This window comes from Toxorhynchites rutilus, chromosome 3 (genome assembly GCF_029784135.1).
Source record: "Toxorhynchites rutilus septentrionalis strain SRP chromosome 3, ASM2978413v1, whole genome shotgun sequence".
NCBI lineage: Eukaryota > Metazoa > Arthropoda > Insecta > Diptera > Culicidae > Toxorhynchites > Toxorhynchites rutilus.
In genome coordinates, this window is record NC_073746.1 from 58,565,408 (window position 1) to 58,571,478 (window position 6,071).

The following is a 6,071-nucleotide window of genomic DNA, read 5'->3' on the forward strand; positions in this document are numbered from 1 at the left end:
TGGTCGGAAAAGGGTATGATCAAAGTTATTGGCCAAAACGTTCACGAGTTTTACGTGGAAAGGGTCTGGCTGGGTAAGGAAGTAAAAGTGCCCCAAAACAAATCACCAGCTCTCTGGAAAATATTTTATAGAAATTTTGGCTATTTTTCGAATCCCTATGTAATTCACCAATTCTCAATAGCTTCGAGATAAAAATTTGAAAAAAAATATTGAAAGTGCATCTTACAAAAAGACAAAAACAAAAAGAAATATATATTCCCAAATTTAGATTTTGTGATTCGATTATATACAATTTTGGGCTCGATTATGTACAGTTTGGGAAAATATATTTTTTTATATTTCAAATATGACTTATTCCAAGAAGAAATGTAACCTTTCAACGTTAAGGTGAAATTTAAGTGGCTATCACATGTACAGTGGGGTAAAAATAGTGATTTTTTTGAGATTTTGCTTGATTTTTTACTAGGAATTGTTTATATCAATATTGCAACCGGATTAAGAAAGATAAAAGTTGGGTGTCAAAGAATAAAATGTAGAGCGCTTAGAAGGCTTCAATTTAGTTGATAGAAACAATCTAGTTTAATATATTTTTTTAGGATATAATAAATTATAACGCATCAAAAATTATTAACTTTTAAGTTTTTCACTTCCAAAATGTTATTAAAATCCACTAATTTAGATGTTCCACTACTATATCCTGTACTGAATATTCCCATCTTTTAAATGAAAGCAACAGAATCGTCTTCCGTAGCGTACTTTTTAATGTATGTTGTTTTAATTGTTTTCATTGAGGCAACAGAGTCCGAAATACAAAAAAAGTTCTATAACTGTGTCATTGTTGAAATTCGAAGTAGAAGGATTTTTTTCATCAAATATGATCGTCTATCACCTCTTGATAGAATTTGAATAAATTTTAAACAAAATTCTGACTTTAAGGGGATGAATCAAAAATCTAATTCCATACATGCAAAAAAACCAATAAAAATATTTTTTTGTCTCGATTATATACAGTGAAAAGAAATTAAAAACTGTATATAATCGAGTCCGCCCTGTCTTTGTGTTTTTTTTAGAAAACTTCGAGAACTATGCGGTACGAAAATATTTTTTCAATAAGTCTAAACATTCCTTATAATCCCTTCTTTATTTTCCTGAACTCTGTAATTGTATTGTATTCATGGGTTCGTAAAAAGTTCCCCAAACATTATTACCAGCACTATGGAAAATATTTTATAGGATACCAAACAAGAAAATAAGATAGTTCTCCTATATGGTTCACTATAAGATCTATATATACAGGCTTGGAAATGAAAATTTGAGAAAATACTCAAAGTACATCTCCTATGGTGCGCCGCGACAAATTATTACAAAATTCTATCCCCTGGGTAAAAAAAATCCTCGTTGTATACAATTTATTGGAGTTTTCAAAACTGTTTTTCGATGATTATTTATTGAACTATTCATCATCAAATACGAATTCGAAATTGTTCGTTCAAATAATAATATCTCTGTACGGAATGGTCCTACAACAACGTTATAGCAATCAAATAAAAGATAGTTGATAACGTTTATGGATTTGTTATCTTTGAAAAAACGGAAAGAAATCGATTTCTCATTTTTCCCGATATTTTTATCCACTACATTTACATACAACGAGAGACAAATTTCTCTGTAAAATATTCCGTGTAAATAAATGTAAATTATGGTTCAAAGCGATTTATATTTCATCTTCATGCGGTGATTTTTCACGATTTTATAGCATTTCAAAACTCGCCTAAAAAACTCGACTTCGCACTCTGTTCCTTCATTTTTTTTCGAATTTGAAAAAAGTTCTATTTCCATTTCAGTTAACTTTGTTAATATCCCTCCTACAACATGTATGCATTTTGGCCCCTAACTTTTCTCAGACCCTTTCCAGGCCAACAAAAAGTTGGCTGAAGATGGATAAAAATAATCTGTATTCAATGAGTATTATCTCAAAATGTGTTTTTGGTCCTTTTAAATAACTCTTTAAATTTTCTTTAAATTAATTAATTTCTCCCATACATCTAGGCCTATAACATTCCTCAGACCCTTTTCCGATTAATAAAATTGTGGCTGGAAGATAGGTAAAATATTTCTCTATCGAAAAACTTAGATAACTCTGTTCGAACAACGTTGTTTTTTTTATTTTCAAAATTCTGTATATTTTCCTATCGACCCATGCTCACGTTTCTGTCTATAACTTTTATCTGTTACGATCAAGGCAAAAACGAGAAAACTCGTAAGCGGTTTGCAACAGATGCGAGGTAAATTACGAGTAAACTCGTGAGCAGTCCGTAAAGTGTTAATACGAGGGTCACTATTTATATTTCGGGAATAGGAACAAAAACAAATAGTTAAGCTGCGAATATATTTTTATTGTTTTTCAAAGTACTCGCCACGATGATCGATACACGCATGCGCTTAAACCAATTTTCAAAGCATTTATTCCAATCGACACGAGCCTTTTTTTTTGAGCGATTGTCAAATTATGTGGGATCCAACGTGAACATAATTTTCGCACAACTAAGTGTTCATGTAAAATCGCATATATGCTGGTGGAACTAATGCTTAGGGATGCCTCTATCTCACAATAGGTTACATGACGATCTTGCTTAATCATTTCGTGCACAGCATCGATGTTTTCTGGCACTACAGTCGATTTTGGACGACTCGTCGGACAGCGAACTACGACCACGATTGAATTCACTATACCAGCGATACACAGTGGTTTTTGATGGAGCTTCATCGTCAAAAGTCAAATTAAGTTGATTGACGCACTCTTGTTGTGATAATCCACGTCGAAAGTCGTAAAAAATCATCGCACAAATAGCGTCCGTATGACAAAATGTTCTGAGTACGTATATCGTCAAAAATGTCAAACTTTACGATGGAACCGTCAGATGGACTCACATGACATCAGTGTTGCCAATTCCCGAAATATAAATAGTGACCCTCGTAGCACAACAGCCCGATGTTTCTTGCAGAGCAGCGCAGTAGTATGCATGAATCGATCTTCGTTCCACCGTGGATCGATCTCCGTCACTGATGATTGTTGCGTGAACTTAGTTGTTCTATAACAACACAAAGATGGTCAATTGAGGGCCCTGAGTTTCAACTCACGATCGAACACTTAGGGGCTGTCCACATATTACGAGGACAGAAAAAGCACGGTTTTAGACTCCCCCTCCCGATCCGTGGACAAGCGTGGACATTTTTATACCCCTGCCCCCCTTTGTCCATTTGAACATTTTTCCTTTTTAAATTAAAATAATTAAGGAAAGAACTGATTTGCGCCTGATTTCCATTTAAGAGGGACCCCTGTCTTCGAGGTTGGAAAATAATGAATTTTCTTGGATTTTTTTCGAGTGTTACGAATAAAGTGAAGAGCTCGGGTATTTTAGTTATTGTTTAAGGTATGATGTATGATGTAAGATGTATTTTTCATTTTTGAAGTGCACGAATAATGATTATTACACTGTTGACAGCTGGATGCGTAGATGCTGTCTGAAAATTGATACCTTGCTGGTGGTATCGGTTCTGAAGCAACGGGGTGTAGAACCAATTCCAATGAATATTTTGAAACATTTGGACAACACCTAAAGCGTTACATCGGGGTTTTTAAAAATTCGAAAAATTGCCAAAATGGCGGCAATTTTTGTTAAAAATGATTTATTTTTCATGAAAAATCGCTGTTTAGAAGGTCATACAAAATCGAAAAAATGAGATATCAAAAAACGGCTATGTAACGCTTTAGATAATCCATTTTTATAGGCTGATAAAAAATTTCAGCCAAATAGGTCGAGTAGATCCTAAGATATTGATACCACCAGTTGAAAAAACACGGTATCGAGAAAAACGCGTTTCAAATTCGTACAGTAATACTATATCCCTTGAGGTGAGGTCATACTTTTGGCTGTAACTTTCTAACGAAATCAAATGACGAAAAGGGGCATTAGCTTCCCAAAAATGCAAAAAACAAAAATTCTTTTTTTTTCGATTTTCAGACCGGGTTCCCCCTTTAAGTTGTTTTTATTCCAAATTTCACTAGCTGTTCCCTGTACCAGTTATAGCCCATTGTTCTTGTATGGTAGTGAAATGGGTAGCATAACAAACCACATGCTTCATATGAGTTTAATTTCGAAATACTTGTGAGTATATGATATTTTTTGTTTTTCCATTATAAGCGAATATATAGAGGCTATCTGGTTTGCTAACACGGAAACACGCAATGAACAGTTGACCAGGTGAGGAACAATTCGCATCTGAATACAAACTACACAACTTCAAAGATTGATCTCGAGCTTTACTAATTGTGATTGCCAATCGCCAATCGAATAAAAATAAATGGATTTAAAAACATTTTCAAATACATTTTGGTTCCCGATCTTCTAAACACTTGCAAAAAAATATGTTGATATCAAATAGACGCCAGTAATAATCCAATCAACTCGCTTCCATTTGATTCATATGGAATTCCAGTAGAACATTTTACTACAGAGATGCATAGTTTTGCATTGTTTTATGGCGAAGTTACAGTATTACTCAAAATTTTAGATGAAAAAAAATCATTGCCCACTCCGGAATATGTTCGATCACTACTAATGGCGATTCATCTTCACTCTGGATTTCCGATTCAGCTTTAGTCGGTAGCGCAATTCAAAACCTTTTCCGTCATAGTTCGTAGAATTTTCAGAGGGTATTAAAAGCGTGTTAAGTAATTTTATTATTTTTCAAATCCTTATAAACCATTCTGCATTGAGTGTCTAGATTGAAATGTAATCGAGCCTAAATCTCAACTATGAAAGTTGAACATTTCTTGAGACCCATTTTTAGCCTTAAATTGATCCCAATTCAAAAGTACGCTATATAGAACAATTTGAACATACATGTTTTCATTTGAGAAAATTTTCCATAATCTTCTGTTGTAGAACATTTTAAATAGTGAAAGATAACAATAGGAATAACATTGTGGTGTCGAGGAAGTAATTGTAGAAGGGTTGGAGAGCTTTAATTTTGGTGATAGAAACAATAAAATTTATCAAGTATTTTTGGGAAAAAATAATAAAACCCTTAAAAAACCAAAAAAAATTAAGTATTTTTTCACTTCTAAAAGGCACCTCAATCAATCAATTCAAATGTTTTACAACCGCAATCTATGCGAAATTTTCAGAAAAAATAGAATACTGGGTCAATTGATTGAAGTTTGACGACTAGTGGTGCATGGATCATTTCACACAAATGAAATATTAATTCCTAGAAATTGACGGGATTCCAATACTTTTGAAAAATTATAACTTTTCGAGAAAAGTAATGCGTAAAAATGATTTCACACGAAATTCTGCATGGAAAACTGAACAGACATTATTATCCTAAGACTAATTGTATAGACTATACAAGCTCTATAGAATATTGTATTTGATAAAAAAAACCATATGTGTAATATCATGGAAACTTAACCATTATGGAATCGCTTTTTTTTTTATAGGTTTGAACTAGGAACGTCTATGCATAGCCCGCAACTATAAAAGTTATAGGATCATACAAAATATCTCGGCCGCTCACAGTTTACGTGAGTTATTTTTAGAATATGGATTTCAGTGAAGAAGTTCAATGATATTAGTAAAAATACATGAAGCGCATCCAGGCAGCTCAATTCGTTTATTGAACCTTCCATTGTTTAATGGAACAGTTTTTATTTAATTTAGAATGTATCGGTGATTATATTTAAAAAAATATTCATTTTTCGTGTCCACGTGGACATAGTGTATACCCCCACTCCGTGGACAATTTCATACCCCCGACCCCTCCTAAAATTGTCCACGTGGTATGTGGACAGCCCCTTAGTAAGCGAACGCGCAACCAATATGACTACGAAGACCCCTAGTTCAGACCTTGGTTGAATAAAATGATTCTTCTCAAGAACGATACGCTTCGTATATTACAAACCTCTCCATATTGGAACCGACCATCGGAAAAAAAATTTCGATCTGTTACAATTTCAGTAAAAAAACATTGAAAAACATTTTTTTGTGAAACATTTGGCAGATTTA